This window comes from Podarcis muralis, chromosome 3 (genome assembly GCF_964188315.1).
Source record: "Podarcis muralis chromosome 3, rPodMur119.hap1.1, whole genome shotgun sequence".
Taxonomy (NCBI): Eukaryota; Metazoa; Chordata; class Lepidosauria; order Squamata; family Lacertidae; genus Podarcis; species Podarcis muralis.
In genome coordinates, this window is record NC_135657.1 from 38,771,086 (window position 1) to 38,793,313 (window position 22,228).

General features: G+C 44.0%; 1 long non-coding RNA gene across 1 annotated transcript; it reads left to right on the forward strand.

The window, feature by feature from the left end:
* Positions 1–1,033: 1,033 nt before the first annotated feature.
* LOC144327153 (uncharacterized) lies at positions 1,034–21,949 on the forward strand. Its single transcript, XR_013392060.1, has 4 exons — positions 1,034–1,169; positions 10,827–10,952; positions 21,071–21,196; positions 21,783–21,949. It is a non-coding gene; the product is annotated as an uncharacterized LOC144327153 (long non-coding RNA).
* Positions 21,950–22,228: the final 279 nt, after the last annotated feature.

The following is a 22,228-nucleotide window of genomic DNA, read 5'->3' on the forward strand; positions in this document are numbered from 1 at the left end:
ATCACTTATTTCTAAACTAGTAGTGCTCTAAGCTTGTGAGAATATTGTCAGGAGCCCCACGTTCCCAGTGGCTTGGAAAAGGAATGTCAGTCCGATCTAGGACAACCAAGCCAATCTAATATGCTGTACTGGTTCCTTCCTGAAAACCATAGGAGCTGAGGTCTCTTTGGATCCCCCCCATAAAATACTTTAGGGGGCTGGGCCCCCCAAAATTGTTGGGCATTGCCATTCAAATGGTGTGTATGTGCCCCATCATGTGATTGATTATGCCGGGTGGGGCTTACCTGGGTCCCCCCAATACAGTGGTACCTCAGGTTACATACGCTTCAGGTTACAGACTCCGCTAACCCAGAAATAGTGCTTCAGGTTAAGAACTTTGCTTCAGGATGAGAACAGAAATCGTGCTCCGGCAGCGCGACAACAGCAGGAGGCCCCATTAGCTAAAGTGGTGCTTCAGGTTAAGAACAGTTTCAGGTTATGTACAGACCTCCGGAACGAATTAAGTACTTAACCTGAGGTACCACTGTATTTTATTCAAGTTGGCCCCCCTGGCATGGGTCACTGAATTTTTACTGTGTGGCATGGAATGAGATGGGTTTTGTTACAAGAGCACCAGTGCATAGTTCTTTAAAAGTACTTAACAGCCATGCTGGATCCGGCCGAAGGTCCATCTGCTTCTAACAGTGGCCAATGACATGCCTTGGGAAGCCCAAAAGCAGGGCCTCTGCCAGCATACTTCCTTCAACACTGCAGGCAGTTACATAGCCATAATATCTAGTAGCCACTGGAATCTAATTGCCTTTTAAAGCGACCCAAGCTGGTGGCCATCACTACACCCTGAGAGGGTAAATGCCATAGTTTCTGTAAAGAATTATGAAGAGAACCTGCCCAGGCACAGTATAACTGGATGAACCCGTTGACAGCATGAACTGGGTGGCCTCATGAACTAGAGTAAAAACAAAGGAACAGAATTGACTAATGCAAAGTCCGAAAGGCACGCCTTGGGGGACTAATGACAATAATTTTTCTCAACAGCTGTGGATCCATTGGCTAGAAATGACAGAGGAGGAAGATCAAGGGACGTTGGTCCATTACAGTCATGTAAGCCTATGAATGCCACAGTGGTGTGTCTGCAATGAAGGCAAAGGCAACTCTTGCATGTATCACAAGTAGGTATGGGGGAGAAATTAGATTCAGTTCTCATTTAAAAGTAAATCTACCTAATTCACAGTTTCCAAAACAGTATGCAAAGCATGGCACAGCTGTCCGTCCGTCTGTCCAAACCACCATTTCTCTTGAAATTTGAGGTTCTTCAGCCCACTGATGTGTACAACAATGCATATACTATGGTAAAGTGCTTGCAATATCAGAAATAACATGAAAATGCATTATGTTGGGGGGAAACTATTTGCAAGGATGTATATTTTAGGCTTGGCGTAGTTCATAGCTTCTCTGAGTTCTTCAAGCCCCTTCGCCACGGCAAGGCAGTGATCCATGAAGGGGCGAAAGGAAGCGAAAGGAAAGTCCAATGCTGTAAAGAAAAATATTGCATAGGAACCTGGAATGTAAGAACCATGAACATAGGTAAGTTGGAGGTGGTCAAAAATGAGATGGCAAGAATAAATATTGACATCCTGGGCATCAGTGAACTAAAATGGACGGGAATGGGCGAATTCAGTTCGGATGACCATCACATCTACTACTGTGGGCAAGAAACCCGTAAAAGAAATGGAGTGGCCATCATAGTCAACAAAAGAGTGGCGAAAGCTGTACTGGGATGCAATCTCAAAAATGATAGAATGATCTCGATACGAATCCAAGGCAGACCTTTTAACATCACAGTAATCCAAGTTTATGCACCAACTACTGGTGCTGAAGAAACTGAAATTGACCAATTCTATGAAGACTTACAACACCTTATAGAAGTGACACCAAAGAAGGATGTTCTTCTCATTATAGGGGATTGGAATGCTAAAGTAGGGAATCAAGAGATAAAAGGAACAACTGGAAAGTTTGGCCTTGGAGATCAAAATGAAGCAGGGCAAAGGCTAATAGAGTTCTGTCAAGAGAACAAGCTGGTCATCACAAACACGCTTTTCCAACAACACAAGAGACGACTCTACACATGGACATCACCAGATGGGCAGCATCGAAATCAGATTGATTATATTCTCTGCAGCCAAAGATGGAGAAGCTCTATACAGTCAGCAAAAACAAGACCTGGAGCTGACTGTGGCTCAGATCATCAGCTTCTTATAGCAAAATTCAAGCTTAAACTGAAGAAAGTAGGAAAAACCACTGGGCCGGTAAGATACAATCTAAGTCAAATCCCTTATGAATACACAGTGGAAGTGAGGAACAGGTTTAAGGATTTAGATTTGGTGGACAGAGTGCCTGAAGAACTATGGATGGAGGCTCGTAACATTGTACAGGAGGCAGCAACGAAAACCATCCCAATGAAAAGGAAATGCAAGAAAGCAAAGTGGCTGTCCAACGAGGCCTTACAAATAGCGGAGGAGAGAAGGCAAGCAAAATGCGAGGGAGATAGTGAAAGATACAGGAAATTGAATGCAGATTTCCAAAGAATAGCAAGGAGAGACAAGAAGGCCTTCTTAAACGAGCAATGCAAACAAATAGAGGAAAACAACAGAATGGGAAGAACCAGAGATCTGTTCAAGAAAATTGGAGATATGAAAGGAACATTTCGTACAAAGATTACCATAATAAAAGACAAAAGTGGAAAGGACCTAACAGAAGCAGAAGACATCAAGAAGAGGTGGCAAGAATACACAGAGGAACTATACCAGAAAGAAATGGATGCCTCGTACACCCCAGGTAGTGTAGTTGCTGACCTTGAGCCAGACATCCTGGAAAGTGAAGTCAAATGGGCCTTAGAAAGCACTGCAAATAACAAGGCCAGTGGAAGTGATGGTATTCCAGCTGAACTATTTAAAATTTTAAAAGATGATGCTGTTAAGGTGCTACACTCAATATGCCAGCAAATTTGGAAAACTCAGCAGTGGCCAGAAGATTGGAGAAGATCAGTCTACATCCCAATCCCAAAGAAGGGCAGTGCCAAAGAATGCTCCAACTACCGCACAATTGCACTCATTTCACACGCTAGCAAGGTTATGCTTAAAATTCTACAAGGAAGGCTCAAGCAGTATGTGGATCGAGAACTCCCAGAAGTGCAAGCTGGATTTAGAAGAGGCAGAGGAACCAGAGACCAAATTGCAAACATGCGCTGGATTATGGAGAAAGCTAGAGAGTTCCAGAAAGACATCTACTTCTGCTTCATTGACTATGCAAAAGCCTTTGACTGTGTCGACCACAGCAAACTATGGCAAGTTCTTAAAGAAATGGGAGTGCCTGATCACCTCATCTGTCTCCTGAGAAATCTCTATGTGGGACAAGAAGCTACAGTTAGAACTGGATATGGAACAACTGATTGGTTCAAAATTGGGAAAGGAGTACGACAAGGCTGTATTTTGTCTCCCTGCTTATTTAACTTATATGCAGAATTCATCATGCGAAAGGCTGGGCTGGATGAATCCCAAGCTGGAATTAAGATTGCCGGAAGAAATATCAACAACCTCAGATATGCAGATGACACAACCTTGATGGCAGAAAGTGAGGAGGAATTAAAGAACCTTTTAATGAGGGTGAAAGAGGAGAGCGCAAAATATGGTCTGAAGCTCAACATCAAAAAAACGAAGATCATGGCCACTGGGCCCATCACCTCCTGGCAAATAGAAGGAGAAGAAATGGAGGCAGTGAGGGATTTTACTTTCTTGGGCTCCATGATCACTGCAGATGGTGACAGCAGCCACGAAATTAAAAGACGCCTGCTTCTTGGGAGAAGGGCAATGACAGGCCTAGGCAGCATCTTGAGAAGTAGAGACGTCACCTTGCCAACAAAGGTCCGTTTAGTTAAAGCCATGGTTTTCCCAGTAGTGATGTATGGAAGTGAGAGCTGGACCATAAAGAAGGCTGATCGCCGAAGAATTGATGCTTTTGAATTATGGTGCTGGAGAAGACTCTTGAGAGTCCCATGGACTGCAAGAAGATCAAACGCATCCATTCTTAAGGAAATCAGCCCTGAGTGCTCACTGGAAGGACAGATCGTGAAGCTGAGGCTCCAGTACTTTGGCCACCTCATGAGAAGAGAAGACTCCCTGGAAAAGACACTGATGCTGGGAAAGATGGAGGGCACAAGGAGAAGGGGGCGACAGAGGACGAGATGGTTGGATAGTGTTTTCGAGGTTACCAGCATGAGTTTGACCAAACTGCGGGAGGTAGTGGAGGACAGAGGTGCCTGGCGTGCTCTGGTCCATGGGGTCACGAAGAGTCGGACACGACTAAACGACTAAACAACAACAACAACAACAACAATATTTTAGGCAGAATTGTAAATACAAATGTGCATATTCTGAGAAATGTACACTAATCTGATGATGAAGGCTAAAAAACAAAAACCCACTCAAACCTCATGTGGACATGTGGGGAATTGAATTTAAGTTTGGGAAACTGAGAGAAATAAAAAACAGATTGATCTGCTCATCCCTTCCCCTGCCCAAGGCAAAGAAGCCTGGATGTGCCTTCCAGGCCCATTTTAAGCAGCACCCAGTGGCACAACTGGGTTTTTCCCCCCTTCTGAAATGAAGTGAGAAACAAAAGACAGCTGTGCTGGCCAGGTGCTCCATGGGTGCAATTTCCAGCTAGGCTGCCGCTTTCATTTTTTAAATTATTTTTAGGCTGGCTCTTTTATTCATGAAGTGAGGTGGGGCCATCAAAGGCCTTTCTAGCCCCTTCGTTCAAGAGAAAAAGCCAACACTCATGTCTAGGGGTTGGCATGCAAGGTATGCACACCTCAGCACAGGCAGGCCCCCTACACATTTTTGCAGGATCATGTGTAGGGAGCCTAGCACCCATCTAGGTGCCTACACAGAGGTCAGGTCTGTGGGGAAATCAGGCTTGCAACATGCAGACAACATGCAGGGCAAGATTTCCACAGGGGTCTTGTTGACTAATGCACCGAGGAAAATGTATTACTATATTTCAGAAGAACAGGACCCAAAATATTTTAACCATTCCTTTCCACTTCATCTAGGATAGACATGGCACTTTTTATGATTGATGGCAGATCCTCATTGTTTAAAAGTGGGTTCTCCTCCTCCAGCAGCCTAGAACTTTGCAGACAACTAAAGACAAGAAAAGACACAACGGCCATGCTGTTTTTACAAGAGCTTAAGCCACCTCCTTGTGCCAGGCAGGCATTCTATACACACCCCTCCTTTGTCTACAAATACACATCCACAAATGTAAGTCACCTGAATAGGACTAAAAGCTGAAGTTGCTAGCAAAAGACTTTGACCTGATATTATTGAATATGCATGTGGGTTGCAAAAAGTCCTTGTAGGTTGCACAAAGTTGCTCATTAAAGGAAAACATTTGAATTACCTTATTTTAGTTATTTTTTGCAACATTTGGGATTTACTTTCAGTCCCCCGTGCCTCATTCTTTTTTCAATCCATAGGAGGGACTTGGGATTACAACATTTCTTTGAAAGATGCTGGAGAGGGATTCTTTATCACCAACCTCTCAGAAAGCCTTAAATGATTTTATCTAACCTTCCTTCCTTCCTTTTTTAAACAAACCTTTTCAAAGACACTGAACAGGTCAAACTAATATTTTTGCTTTGACGGGACCCAGGCCTTGGCTTTTGCTCTAGCGGAATGTGATAATTGTGCTCATTTGTGACGTCAACACGAGGGACTCATGAGAGGAAATTTTTGTTAATGGGATTTATTCGTAAGCTCCTGGTTGATCCATTTACAATTCCTAAGTACACGTTTTTGTGCAGCTCGCAACAAGCAAACTGAAATAATCTTCGGACGAGAGCCAAGCATAGGTAGCACAAGGACAAGGGAATGGAGCAATATTCTGAAGTCCACACAAAGGAAAGTTTAACCATGCTTGTGCAGAGACCGTGCAGTGGGGCTCACATCTTCTTGGGGGGCTCTTAATGTCACTGTGATTGATATAAGCAAGAGTAGCAGCATGAAACACGAGAAAAGGCAGAAGCACCGGACAAGTAGGAAAGTGATTATTCTGGATCAGTGGTTGCACTTACATTAAACACACAAGAAAATTTGCCAAGGGAGGGCTTATTGAGATCATTTTGCTTTGCAAATATTTGCCTTTCGGAGCAAAACTTTGGGAGCTGCTTTTGCACATCTGGGCTCCTTCTCTCGCATGGAGTTTTCCATGCAATAGCAGCTGTCAACGTTTTACTTTGTTGCTCAGTAACAAGCAAAGCGGTAGAGTGCAGGGATAGCAAACACCTAGATGTTGTCCCTAACTACAGAACGTTCATAAACTGTGCACTAGACCAGTGTGAACATACTGCTAATAATTTGCAAAATATTACGAGCTTGGTGAACTCCTAATCCTGGACCTTCCAAATGTGATGAGCGTCTTTCACTTGCGTACATTTTCCTTATTTTTATGCCACTTACCTACGGTTTCTGCATCCTTGGACCACTAGTTTCCCTCCATCTACAGCATTCCTGGATCATTCAACCCTCCTACAGCAGTCTTCACCAACCTCTTGACCACCAGAAGTTTGGGGTCACATCTTCCATCAGCCCCAGTCAACACACATGTCCAAAACATTTGGAGGGCACCAGATTGGCAAAGGCTGTCCTACAGGAAGATTCAGTATGGGGCTGCTGTTGTTCCTTTGCTTATCCTTTTTGGACTTTTTGGACTCTTTCCCCCTAATTCCTGCTGCAGCTTGAGTTGCATCACAGTGGCCTGATGGCAGACCACCTCCACTCCTTACACTAAGAGACCCTCCCTTCATTTTCAATCAAAGCTGAATGACCCCCTTTCCAGACCTAATAGCTATTGTGGAAGTAATCAAAGAAAGTGGGTATGGACTGCCCATTAGGCCCCAAAACGGTTCAGTACTCAAAATATCTAGATGGGTCCTGTCATAATGTGAAACAGCCTTCCCCAGCCTGGTGTTTTCCAGATGTTTTGAACTACAACTCCCATCAGCCCCAGTTGGCACGACCCTACTGCCTGGGGATGACAATAGCTGTAGTCAAGAGCCCCTAAAGGGATTGTGGAAAATTTGTGAAGTAGAGTTATGGCCAAGGGCTGTGAGTGCAAAGAAGATGCAAAGTAGGTGCCAAGAAGTAGCTGATGCCAGGAGAACAAAGGAGCAGCGCAGAAACCATGTATATGCATGGCAAGGTAATGGTGGTGGGGGTTGGTGGCTTGTTGCTACTTTCAGATCCAGTAATAAAATGAGATAATATTTGGTACAGCCCTTCTGCAGTCAGCATAGAGTAAGGATGGACAAATTGGTTGATTTTGTTTTCTCTGTTTCCAGTCTTAAGTTCAGTTCTCCCCATTTCCAAATCAGGCTACAAATTTGTATTTGTTTTTTAAAAGTCCATATCTTTAATTAGATATATAAAAATCCATCCGCGTTTAAGTATGCATTCATCACAGTATGCACATTTTTGTAAGCAAATTCCCCTTATATATAACATTTTTTGTGCATTATTTTCACTAATATATGCATTTTTATGCGCACTGCAAAATTCAGAGAGGTCAAATTTTGAAGGATCGCTACACTTTGGTACACACCATGTGAATTGGCTAAGTTTTCAATAAAATGTGAACCAAACCAGGAATTTCTCCTCTATTCCTAGCATTGGGGCAAAGAGCTGCTCAATTTCCTGCAAACTTTTATTTTGCGTTTAAACTATTCGTGTCATATAATGCTTTCGTTAATCAAGTTAGCTGCCCTTTCTTTCTAATCGATCAAGGGAATGCAGCAACGTCACTGTGAGGAAAGGTTTCAGCACTTGGGACTTTTTAGTTTAGAGAAAAAGCAAGTAAGGGGTAACATGATAGAAGTTTAAAAATTTCTGCATAGCATGGAGAAAGTGAACAGAGCAAAGTTTTTCTGCCTTTCTCATAACACCAGAACTCTTGTACCTCCAACATAGCTGAACATTGGAAGTTTCAGGACAGATAAAAGGAAGTACTTCTTCCGACAGTGCATAGGTAAACGATAGAACATGCTCCCACAGGGGGCAGTGATGGCCATTGGCATGTACTAAGCTTGGATCCTAGAACAATAGGCAAGTAGGATCCTAGAATGCAACAATAGATTGGCTAGCAGGAAAAGACCAATCAGGCTCCAGGAGGAAATTAATCAGCCTATTAGGCTGGTAGGATCGAAGAATGCAACAACTGATTGACCTGCAGGAAAAGACCAATCAGGCTCCAGGAGGGAAGCAGAATCAGCCAACCAGAAGGGACTCTGTATATAAAAGCCTGAGGTTTGGGGGGCAAGTCATTCACTGTTTTACAAGCTGCAATAAAGAGCATGAAATCACTACAGGACTCCGAGTATCTTTCAGCCATCAACCCGGATGGCTTTCAAAGAGGATTAGATGAATTCATGGAGGAGAGGACTATCACCGGCTGCTGATCATGACGGCTATGCTCTTCCTCCACAGTATGAGGCAGTAATGCTACTGAATACCAGTTGCTGGAAATTGCAGGAGGAGAGATTGTGAGGTCTTCCCAGAAGGTTTCCCAGAGGCATCTGGTTGGCCACTTCAAGAGCAGGATGCTGGATTAGATGGGCCCAATGCCTGATGCAGAAAGCTCTAAGATTCTCCATGACGTTGGCTGTAAGCTCATCAACTCTCTAAACAACTTCTATTAAAAATTTGCTTTTGTAGCCGTCCACAGCTGCTTTTCTGGAGAATATTTTTGGGACATCTGACCAAAACAATCAAGTGACATTTGGAGCTCATTAAGGAAACAGCGCAGGGAAAGATGCTAATGAGTGATCTGCTGGCTAATGGGACTCTTGAAATGAGGTAAATAAAAGAAATGGACTCGGGACAATCCCTCATGTTTTCCCCAGATGTTACAAATAAAAATCTGATCCGTTATTTATCCAAGTAATTACAGTGAAACCATGGCTTTGAAAGTGTGAGACAAAACTTCCCTTAGGATGCGCAGACAGTGACTAGGAGGTGGAAAGGAAACTTCAGAAAAATGTGGAAAGGGAAGAAAAGAAGTGTAGATTAATGGAAAAGAGCAAAGACAGAAAGGAAAGAAGCCCTAGGTGGGAAATTAAAGAGCCTGGACATTTTGAAAAAATGTGAAAAGTTAGAATTTTGTATCTAAGGGTGGAACTACACTTTTCCACAGGAAGAAAACCCAAAGTAATTCCATGTTTCCATTGGTACACCCTATGAGGAACGACACCTTGCCAACAAAGGTCCATATAGTTAAAGCTATGGTTTTCCCAGTAGTGATGTATGGAAGTGAGAGCTGGACCATAAAGAAGGCTGATTGCCGAATAATTGATGCTTTTGAATTATGGTGCTGGAGGAGACTCTTGAGAGTCCCATGGACTGCAAGAAGATCATACCTATCCATTCTTAAGGAAATCAGCCTTGAGTGCTCACCGGAAGGACAGATCGTGAAGCTGAGACTCCAATACTTTGGCCACCTCATGAGAAGAGAAGACTCCATGGAAAAGACCCTGATGTTGGGAAAGATGGAGGGCACAAGGGGAAGGGGATGACAGAGGACGAGATGGTTGGACAGTGTTCTCGAAGCTACCAGCATGAGTTTGACCAAACTGCGGGAGGCAGTGGAAGACAGGAGTGCCTGGCATGCTCTGGTCCATGGAGTCACGAAGAGTCGGACACAACTAAATGACTAAACAACAACAAATTAGGAATGTTTGAGGGAAATGGGTAAGTTTAACCTGGGTAAGAGGAGACTGAGAGGAAATATGAAAACCATCTACAAATGGTTTGTACAAGGGCTGTCACATGAAAGATGGAGCAAACTTGTTTTCTCCTGCTCTGGAGGGTAGGACTCAAATAAATGGCTTCAAGTTACAAGAAAGGAGATTCCAACTAAACATCAGGAAGAACTTTCTGACAGTAAGAGCTGTTTGACTCTCTCAGGAGGTTGTGGACTCTGCTTCATTGGAGGTTTTTAAGCAGAGGTTGGATGCCCATCTGTCATGGATGTTTAGCTGAGATTCCTGCATTGCCTTTGGGGTCCCTTCCAACCCTATGACTCTATGACTAATGCGCAGGTGGAAAGCCCTTCAGGGGACTGTCAGCTGGTGGGTAGGAGCAGTTAATCCTTCTCTTGTCTGCTGATTTCCCCCTCCAAAGGCCCCTTGTCCATGGGATACATGGGATATGCATGTAAATAAGCAAAATAGTCCTTTCTGAATGTGCAAGGCTTGGGAAGGGTCAGGGAAGACAAAGAAGCAGCCAAGTTAACTCAGTCATAACGGCTGCTTATTCTTCAGAAGAACAGCTTCAGGAGTGGCCTGTTTGGAGTGGAGAAGGTTTGGGGTTGCTTAATGTTTCCTACACCATTGTTTAGTTCAAAAGGTGGGGAATGGGGGCAGTAGGGAAAGAATCAAGCACCCCACTAGCTATGTCCCCACTTAAAACGGGTGTGGAGCTGCTTCCCCAATGCTGCTTTAGAAGAAGCCACTCTGTAAGAGCTATATTATGTGCCTCTGTATCTAGCCTGCCATTCCCCCTTCTGTCACCATTGAACTTGCTAATTCTGAAGACTGGACTCATTTCTGCCTTTTGCGTCAATTTTGGTGCTGCTCTACATTCACTTGTGTGGTACTTTAACTCCTGATTTGCTCCTGCCTTTTTGCAGAGGAGAGGGGACAGTGCTATCCAGTGCTATTTTTCTAGAAAAAGGAGTGCTGGAACTCACCACAAACACTTTCCTTGTTCTCTTAGAATGGCAATGGTGCCCACCTGAGAGGAGCCAGAATTGAATTCCACCGAGTTCCGGCTGAAAAAAGTCCTGGTGCTATCTCCTGTGAGGGCAGCAACTCTTTAGAATTCCTCAGCTATTTTCTTCAGGTAATGTTTTGTATGCGTGGATCTGGGCTAGGAGGGAGATATATATGTATATAAATGGAGAGAGAGAGAGGGAGAGAGAGAGAGAGAGAGAGAGAGAGAGAGAGAGAGAGAGAGGTACCTCGGGTTAAGTACTTAATTCGTTCCGGAGGTCCGTTCTTAACCTGAAACTGTTCTTAACCTGAAGCACCACTTTAGCTAATGGGGCCTCCCGCTGCCGCCACGCTGCAGTAGCACTATTTCTGTTCTCATCCTGAAGCAAAGTTCTTAACCTGAAGCACTATTTCTGGGTTAGCAGAGTCTGTAACCTGAAGCGTATGTAACCTGAGATACCACTGTATATATATTACACACACACAGGGAGTGCTTTTTTCGGGTGGGATGCAGGGGTATGCATACCTCTAAACGTTTTGTGAATCTAAGTCTGGCCTCATTGAGGAGCAGTATTTCAATTGAGTAGGAACAGGAGAGTACCTCTAAAAAATTTTAAAGAAAGAAAGCACTGTGTGTGTGTGTATATATATATATATATATATATATATATATATATATATGTGTGTGTGTGAAGCTTGGTTGGTTGGTGATCGATAACTTTCATTTCTTGGGGCTGAAGTATAACCCCTTACTTCCTAAGGAAAATTCCTGTTTTATTTCACCTTTATTAAAAAGCTTGAACAGAGTTTGCACTTGGGTGAGATGAGGGAAGGTTAACCTAAATCTGTTTTGAGTTCATTGCGTGCCAAGGCTGAACTCTGCAGAAAGAAGTCATAACAAAGAGCATGTGCAGAAGACAGGGTTAAATTTTAAGCAGAGCCACTTCCAGACAATCTTTTTATTGACAGTTCATCCTGATTTGTTTGCAGGGAGTCTAGACAACACTGTATCAAAGCAAGCATGATCCCATTGCATTTCCAGTCACTTTCCTTATAACAAAGATTCTGATCTTTGGCGGCAGTTTGGTTTGTTGTACAAAAGCTTTGAACCAGGTTTAATTGTGCAACCTGAATTTTCTGGTGTGTGCTTGAGTCCCACCCAAAAACAGTGACCACCTTGAAATGCCCCAGGTCTCACTAGACCTTGAACCTATTTTCAGTGTCCTGCCTGAACCCTTGAACATGGGAAATGGCAGCGTGAGGGCCTAAGGAGTGACTGCTTTTGAGAATGTCTGGGGTTCCTTTTCCTCATTGCTGAATAGGAATAAAGAGTTTGGCCCTTGGTTTTCAATTTTTGACACATTTTTTATGCTTCATTTTTTTTTCTGCAGCAAAGCGTTCTTAGCTGATCTTCAAAGCAATTACAAGAGACATTTAGCAAGCCAAACTGATGGGATTCCTCAAGTGCAATGGGTATTTTTGTATTTCACATGAAGGAATGATAGAAGGTATGAATGTGTCTTGAAACAGAGCAATATTTACTGTGTGAGAGAGAGATAAAATGAGGGGTGTTTTAAGAACTCCTCATGTAACCAAGCAGCCACTTTTTTTTTACTTTTCTTCTTTAAACTTCTGTGTGAAACAAGATGATCCTGGTCTGTATTATGTGCAATAAGGCAGCAGTACAGTAGTTAGCTATGACAACAGCTCAGTAGTGCAACCCATAAAAAACATTACCTGATTAAATAGCTGAGGAATTCCAAAGAGTTGCTGCCCTCATGGGAGATAGCAGTACAAACTGATGTAATCCCACAACCTTGACAAGTAGGAAAAGGAGGTGTGGTTTTCCACTTTGTCTAATAAAACAAATAATTCCGAAGGACACTTTGATAAGACAGGCGGCAATAATACAATATACAACCCTATTCAGAATTTTAATTGGTCTCGTGACTAATTTAAGGCATCACGGTCAGCACTCTCCATGGAAAAAAGCTCGTATGTGATCTGTTGAAGGATTTTCCTATAGCATATAGGCCACATCGGTCTTTTAGAACAGACTGCACATGGAAGTTTGAGTGGCCCTTCTCTCTGATTGCCATTGGAGAGCAAATACATTTTTATTTTCACTGGAATTTCATTTGCCAGGCTGAAGTGATTTTTATTAAAGGATGTGTTTTATCTGCCATACCTGTTTTCGTTGCTTGGTATACAGTGGTACCTCAGGTTACATACACTTCAGGTTACATACACTTCAGGTTACAGACTCCGCTAACCCAGAAATAGTGCTTCAGAACGCTTGGCAAATAATGCTTTTCTGCTTCTCATGATTCACCTTTGCATCAAAAAGATTTATACCCCACCTTTCTACTATGTACCCGCATATTACCCAAGGAAGCTTACAAAGTACAGTGGTACCTCAGGTTAAGTACTTAATTCGTTCCGGAGGTCCGCTCTTAACCGGAAACTGTTCTTAACCTGAAGCACCACTTTAGCTAATGGGGCCTCCTGCTGCCGCCGCGCTGCTAGAGCACAATTTCTGTTCTCATCCTGAAGCAAAGTTCTTAACCTGAAGCACTATTTCTGGGTTAGCGGAGTCTGTAACCTGAAGCGTATGTAACCAAGTGACAAGTGACATGAAAGTCTACCTCCTCCCATGTGTAGTTACCCAAACCTTAAGATCCATCCTCAGAGGCCCTGGTCTGGGAGACCCTACCAAATTGTTGTGAGGTGAGCAGCCATCAGGGAGAGGTCTTTTCAGCAGTGGCACAGCAAAGAGCCTTATCTGGCACCATCTTTGTGGTTTTTTTGGTCCCAAGTGAAGTCCTCTCTGTTTTAAACAACCTAGCTAATTTTGGAGGGGTGGCCACTTCTGCTCTGTTGTATTTATGTAGTCCTCTCTGTCACCAGCATTGAAGTAAGAATCAACTGTCAGTCCAGTTGGCTTTTATTCAGGATGTGCTGTCCTATGTCAGTGGAACCTTCCAAGCTTAGGCTAAAGGCAAAATCAGCCATGGAGACTGTGAACCACGGATCCAGTAGGCCACGGGCCAAATGTCAGATACTTTGAGAAAGAAGGCAAGCTTTCCTAGAACCCAAAGAGCAGAGAATACAATGCTATCTTCCATGCTTGGTGGGCCCTTGGCCAAAATATGTTCACCTCCTCACTGGTGTTACCACTGCCAAATTGCTTGCCAAGTTCCTCTGGGCCCAACCCATACCACCCCCCAAAGGGAAAGGGACAGGAAGGCAGAAAGCGTTGCTTCTTTCCCTTTATCCTGTTGGTGCTCTGTGGACTGTGGATTGCTTACAAGGTGCAAGTGTTGACATGTGTCCACCCATGCCAATCCCTGATGCTGGACCCGAGAGCATACTGAGAGGAAGGCAGGGAAGCCTGGGGATCTCAGCAGTGCACATCCATCTAGTTTGATTAGGAAATAGGTTAGGAGAACTTGGTGGGGCTTGGCAAACACCAGGGTCAGACTGGATGGCCAAAGAGCAGCTGCAATCTCTAAAACTGATTAAAAACCATTCGTATTTGTTTAAAAACCAATAAAAATTTGTTTTTAAAAGAAATCGAGGAGAAGAGCTTTTTAAAAAGCACTTTGCTGTGGCCACAAAAATGCCCAAGAATGACCAAATGCAAATTGGGCAAATTGGTAAACAGGTTTTTGATTAATGGTAGTTTCTTTATGCTAAGGTCTGGTTCATGTATGGAGACAAATCACTGGAGGATGGGCAGATAAGCCAACACTGGGTAAAGATAAACAAACAACTTATCACAACCAACTTGCCACATGAATATTGAAAAGACCCAAGCCTTTTCTGCATGTTAAAATGCATGACAAAAATAAATCACACTGTGTTGCCATGGCTATGAATGACCAAGCAAAGTGCTGGTAGAAAATCTTACCCCTTGGTAAATTGATCACCTGTATTGGGAAATACGAGGGACGCGGGTGGCGCTGTGGGTAAAAGCCTCAGCGCCTAGGGCTTGCCGATCGAAAGGTCGGCGGTTCGAATCCCCGCAGCGGGGTGCGCTCCCGTTGCTCGGTCCCAGCGCCTGCCAACCTAGCAGTTTGAAAGCACCCCCAGGTGCAAGTAGATAAATAGGGACTGCTTACTGGCGGGAAGGTAAACGGCGTTTCCGTGTGCTGCGCTGGCTCGCCAGATGCAGCTTTGTCACGCTGGCCACGTGACCCGGAAGTGTCTGCGGACAGCGCTGGCCCCCGGCCTCTTGAGTGAGATGGGCACACAACCCCAGAGTCTGTCAAGACTGGCCCGTACGGGCAGGGGTACCTTTACCTTTACCTTTATTGGGAAATACAAGATCATAAGAAAATCCCTTGGTGGTGTATCCATGACTGGCCATTTACACATGGGTGTCATCTTGATGTTGAAATTATCCAGTAATGAATATGAAAGTTTGATGTAATATGAGCCTTCAGTAAACAGAGGTAGCGGAAGGAAGAGCTTGGTTTCTCAGATGACCTCTTGCAGCTTCTAATTCTTCCCAGCAGTATGGTCAGTAAAAACGTCACCATAATCAATTTTCTCATCCAGAACACTTCACATACCCTTCCAGCATAGCTTGCTGTACCAGATACCTGCAGGCCATGAGGATTTATGATTTCAGGTGCTGGTGTCGCAACATCTCTATTGCGCTTGGCATTGTTCAGCACCTTTGCTGGCAAACTTATATCAGAGACAAGTTGAAGACTGAATGAGCTTGTGGAGAGGAATTCTCTCCCCTTCCCTAGATGTTATCCTGCCGAGTCAAGCCTGAAGCAACAACACAGGTTGCACGGGGCAGATTGGCGCAGAGGAAACTTGTGCTGGCCTTCTCTCTGTTGTGTAGTTACATGGATAAAACACTCAAATGTGTGCTTTGTGGCACTTCTATGTGTACTGGATCAATTATGCAAAACAGGGGTGTCTGCATAAGTTTACTTGGCACAGTTTCAGCCACCTGCTTCTAATTTTGTTGGAAACGTGGATTGAAGGGGCATAATGCAAAGAAGAGCAAGAAAGCACATAAGGAAGATATGAAGATTAGGCATTGGTGAGTGGAAGAGCAAGGAGGAACCGACACATATTTTTCTCGATCCTGTGAGGAATGTTCACAACCAGGCACAAGTACTGGTTTGGACCACAACTCTCATCAGACCAAGGCAGTGTGATAAGTGGTCAGGAATCTGCATGGCCCCAGCTTAGGAAAGATTGGTGTAGAGCAGGCTTCCTCAAACTCAGCCCTCCAGATGTTTTGAGACTAAAATTCCCATCATCCCTGACCACTGGTCCTGCTAGCTAAGGATCATGGGAGTTGTAGGCCAAAAACATCTGGAGGGCCGAGTTTAAGGAAGCCTGGTGTAGAGCATGAAACGGCATGCAGGAGATGCCTTATAACTTACTGTGGTGTTCTCTGTATGCTGGAACAAAGAGACTCTTGAGTTGATTGATATCTGCCTATTGCCTGTTGTAGCCAATACAAATGTGACCCATAAGAAAATGCTGCAATCTGGAGCATTCCTTTTCAAGGTGCCAGCCAGCTATGCCTTGTCAGCCAGCTATGCCCTTTTGCAGGATACTCTATTCCACCCCCAATTCCTTTTGCCCCCAACAGTCAGCATTACATTACAACCTTCCTTGGGCTGTTTCGACTCCCCGGTTAGTTATTTCCCTTAGCTATTTGTGCTACTGCAAACTTTGGGCTTCGTGTGTGTGTGTGTGTGTGTGTGTGTGTCTTCTACATGACTTGTACCCTTTTGGCTGCATATGCACCCACAATCAGAGAATGAGTTTGCTGTTAGTACTTAGGGTTGTGCATCTTCCAAATGACAGACATCCTTGGCATCTTTCTTTTTTTCCTGTTTGCAGTTAAAATTAGAGCAAAACTGGCGAAAGCCCTGGAAGCTATGTTCCGTTGCTGCTTATTGGTCACGTCATTGTTTTTCTCTCTAAAAGCAACGATGTTTTTTGTCTCAGGTGCCTAAGGAAACTCTCTATGCAAATATTGCTTAGAGTCCTGGGCTGGATCCAGATACATCAAAGAAGAGTATCAGTTTAAAGCGTTGTAAACATAAACAGGGAAAACAGGTAGAGAAAAACAGGACTCCACATTGCCATCTGGTGGCACAATGTTATATCGCACATACAACACATATAAATCATGTTTTTCTCAACCAGTCTAGCTAAGTCCCTGGTGTGCGGACTTTTTATGGGTGGGGTTGTACCTCATACTGGCCCTACTTAGGGTAGATCCATTGAAATAAATAAACAAAACTAACTTAGGTCCATTAATTTCAATGGATCTACTCTAGGTGGGAGTGACATTGGATATAATCCATAGTTTCTTGTGTATTGACTGACAACCAACCATGGCCATAGACTCAGTGTGCTATTATTCTAAAGGTTTTGTGGTATTTTCTTAAGTTGCCCCTTCACTGGGCAATGGTGGGGCCTTTCCTCAACCAGCCATGTTTAGAAAAGTCAGGAAATAAAATGGCGGCAGAGTACCACCACTCAAAATAGATAGCCGTCCCTAGCTGCAGGGACCACCTGGCCTCTCCAATGGAGACCTTTATAGCCCTGTGTTACAGAAAGGCTGAATAATGCAAACATTTGTCCTATTGTGAATGGGACCATCTGTTTCAATCCTGAACTGTTCTTCTTTCCCTCCCATTTTTGGACCCATAATTATTTAAAATCGTAATTTTGTTCACACAAATGTTTGAGGAAATGGCCATTCTTAATACTGCTACTTAGTAATTTATACCATGCTATTCTTAGTTTAGATCTCCATATTTACACAGCACACTAGACCCTGCCAAAGCAGATTATGTATTATTCACAGCTCCATCCCTTGACTCTGATGCTAATGCACAAGTTGGTGGGAAGCTGCACTCTGCTTTTTAAATACCAGCAGGGGCACATGCCAAAGGCTATAGTGAACTTCAAGTAGTAAGCAAGGGACAAATCATCAATAATTCCTAGTATCCCCAGACCCCCTACCCTCTAGGTACATGAGCATTTTAATTGGCAAAATAGTTTGTGTACATAGTACACACTACCTTGTGTACTAAGATAGCAATAGCAAATACAGGGACCTACTGAATCCCTCCAGGCTGCTACATTTTGTGAGACTGGAAGAAAGAGAAAACTCCAATATTTCCATAGCATCCTTGCAAATAGAGATGACTGAGCACCCTCATTTGAGCCATAATTAATAGAGGGACAATGATTTCATAGCAGATAGGCAGATAGGGGGCTGCCAAATCCCAGAGTGTGGCCAATGAGGACTGGAGACATGACCCTGCACTTTGATGTCCCAGTTCCTGCTGCAGCTGGTACATATCACCCCTCCCTTCAGCCCCCATGGAATTCTCAGGGAACAGGGGACAATAAGGGGGGACAATAAGGGCTAGGACAGAAACTTATCCATGGCATTATTTTCACATTAATTTTGTTGAGTAAATTTAGATAGCTGCTCATCAATGTATATTCCCTGGGTGCTGACAAATAAGAGAGCATTAAGAATTATAATGTATATTTATGAATATAATTTTAAAAAAATCCTTTCAACAGAGACAGCACAAAGAATTTTAGAGACCAGGCCACAAGAAGCCGAGGTTAGTTTAAGACACAATGTAAAAGAAAGTGAAATTCATCTCAACATAGTGGGGAGGATTGTGATTGTGAGTCCTGTGTGGCTGCTTAGTCTGCTTCCCTTGTGCTCAATGGGCAACTTCAGGGCTATTCCTATTTTCCCTATTTGCAGCTCTTTGCACCAGACTCAGGCTGGACAAAACCCCAAATAGCTTTGAGGTTCATAGGCCCCACCATTTCTGAAACAATTAACACAATTTCTGCCCTCCCCCCGCCCCTTACAGGCCATCCTTATTGTAGCAATTGCCATTTTAAGAGCACCTATGCAAGCATTTGTTCCCTCCCAAATGGGAGATCGTTTGTGAATTTCATGGTAGTTTGTCGTTATGCAAATGTTTACGTATATTGTATACCAGCAACGCTCTTTCTAGAAGCATGATAAACAGAGAGAGACAAATGTTAGCATTAGCAGAGCAAAAATAGACGGGGTTTTCCATCCTTATGTATACATATTAAAGAGAAAGGCTTTATGTTGTCATTAGCATAGAAGGCCATTGAAGTAAATCCACGTGCATTTGAAAAAGGGACGCAAGATTGAGGGGGGCTTTCAGGACTAAGTATGATGGAGGTTTTCTTTCCTGAATAGTAAGCCACGGGACCTGAGTATGACATCCAGCCAGCAATCATTTGGAAGGGCTTTGTGACCCTAGGATGCCCTTTATTATGACTATCAAAGATTGTCCTGTGCAGTTCCTGCCCTACCATGAGGCAAAGTGAGGTGCTACTTCAGGATTTGGGGTAATTTTGAGTACCATTACAACGGCAGAGTGGGAGACTGAACTCACAGGGTGCAACCCAGGAGAGATATCTCTCGATCAAGTCCTGTTGAAATGGGTCGACACATTCCCCCTACTAATTTGCACATATATTCTCAGCAGATCATGCCTGATGTTAATTTAGGCATTTCCTCGGACTTAAAGGTAAAGGGACCCCTGACCATTAGGTCTAGTCGTGGCCGACTCTGGGGTTGTGGTGCTCATCTCGCTTTATTGGCTGAGGGAGCCGGCGTGCAGCTTCCGGGTCATGTGGCCAGCATGACAAAGCCACTTCTGGAGAACCAGAACAGCGCACGGAAACGCCGTTTACCTTCCCGCCGGAAGGTACTTATTTATCTACTTGCACTTTGACATGCTTTTGAACTGCTAGGTTGGCAGGAGCAGGGACCAAGCAACGGGAGCTCAGCCCGCTGCAGGGATTCAAACTACCGACCTTCTGATCGGCAAGTCCTAGGCCCTGTGGTTTAACCCACAGTGCCACCTGCGTCCCTTGGACTTGGGCTGGCCCTAATCCCAGTTCCCCACCCCCTGACATTTCACAAGAGAATACATGTGTGAAATAATAGTCTTGCAGAACAATACAACCCCTTGGTTGGGAGCAGTGGGGCAGATAGACACTTGACGTCCTGCCATTCATACCCGCCAGACAGAAGGGGTGGGTGGGTGTGGCTTTTGTTAAATTTCTTGCTACACCTACTCCAGGCTGCTACAGCTAAGAGGCCTGGGGATTGACTCTCTTGAGAGATCTGCAGGGCGTTGGCTCCAACGAAGCCCAAGACTCCATCACCCTAATACCACCATCTCAGCAGCCCACTAGCTACCCCCTGCAGCAAGAACCAGCGGCAGTAGCTTGGGGCCACAGTGGAGCATCTCCACTTCTACCAGTGAAACGGGGATTACACACCAGCCTAAAACACACATCCCAGTCATCAATCCTGGGGTGGTTGAGGATTACATGATTAGGCTGCAATCCGTTTTACACTTCCAAGTGAACAGATGAGAAGGGATTGCAAAGGACTGCACTGTCAGTACAACTCCCTGGACTACCTTGCAGAATCCAGGAGTGCAGAGAACATCCTAAAACACAGCTATGCAACCAGGGCCAAGCTCTCCTCTCTGATGTAGTCCCATTATTTAGGAATCTGGAAAAAAAATAAAAATCTGGGGTTTTGTTGTGGTCAACGATCTGTGAATCAGCTGTGGTTTCAGGGTCACCGTGAATTACACTGTCTACATGCGCAGCCCCACTGCTTTCATCAGGACCACTGGTTAAAGGAACAGAAAATAAAGACAGCTGTGAAGTGATTTCTGTTGCTGATCCGGTTAAGTCAATTTTATTGATTTCATAAATGTGATTGGGTCTCTGGTCTCTGTATGTGATCCCAATCGGCCATTACCCATTCTGGTTTAAAGAAACTTGTCATATTCATATCATCCTGAGGTTAGAACTGGGAATGTGTGGCAGGTGCATCAACAGCACCACATTCAAACTAACACTGTCATAGACTCATAGAATTGTAGAATTGGTAAGGGAGAATTGTAGAATTGTCAATCAGGGTCATCTAGTCCAACCCTGAATGTAAATCTCTAGCTTAACTGGATAACTACATGCATTTGGTCATTTGCCTGGGATTAGGGAGCTGCGCATGAATTTTACCCTGAGCAACATTTTGAGACAATTTTTGAGGTGCAACACGGATGAGGAATTCTGAGTGAAATTTCTCACAGTTGCCTCTGATGTTGCCTCTGATATAGTTTTTTGTCACAAAACTAACTTAATTCCTCTGTGGAAATGGCTCTTCTCTTTAAGGAAAGACACTTGATGGAGACTTGAACTCAAAATAGAATCCATATTTTGCCATGTGGCAGAAGAACTGGGCATGTGGAGCCCTTGATTCCCCCTGCCCCCAAGACAATAGAAAAATACAGACAACAGGTTGGTGCCCAGAACTTTGATCACTTCCTCTTCCTTGCACAATCGCTCTCTGTTTTACACCCCTTCCCTTTTTGTTGGGATGGTTGTTATTCTTCTTACTTGATTGATAGAGAACATCCTCACCTGGACCATCTTTATTTTTACAGCTTTCCCCTACTGACATCCATTTCACGGACTTTAATTACATGCCTCTCCTATGTTCCTCAGTCGATCCTTAGTCGTTGTCCCCTCCCCCCCCCCCCACCTTTCAGAGCTGAATAGAGATGTTTGTTAAAAACGTTCCTTTTTTTACACACACTGGATGGAATTTAGTGTTTGTTGTTGTAGAAAGTCACCCTCAAACAAGGCTCTCTGGATTGTGTAATCTGAAATGAGAGGCCAGGGTGGGGAAGGAGGAAGGAATGGTGTGGTATTAGCTTTAGGCCTAGGAGAACAAGACCAGAACAACAAGAGAGCTATTGTGGTCTAAGGGCGATGGAGTATGAGATTTGGATTTGGGAGAAGCGAGTTCCAATCCTTCTCCAGGGCTGAGGGGTTTTTTTAATGAGATAAATAAAACAACTCTCTGTTTTTGTTCTTTCTGTAGGCTTAGGCTATGTAAACACTACTGTTTACTCTGGCTTCAGTGCGCTCCCACCAATGGTGTTTGAAGCTGTCTACACATGACAGTGGCCACAATCAATATCTATCCTTTAGTGTTGCGAAATACTGCAGTTTGATGCATTTCCCCCCAAACCAGCTTCCATCCAATTTGAAAAGGTAAGCCACGTTCACTTTGGAGTTAATCTGAGGTGTGTACGGTTAGACAGTTGTTGCACATGTGCAGATGACAGCTTCAAGATGAGGGGGCTTGCAGGCATGGGGAAGCCAGCAGGTAATGTGCATGAGTGGAGAAATCCACACCCTCTCTCTGGTGTGTACAGCAATGTGTAAACATGAATTGAAATGCAGTAGGGAAAAACGACCTTGATGCATTCTAAGCTGCTAATGTGTACATAGCAAGAGCTTTTATGCATGGAGAATTTCTATATG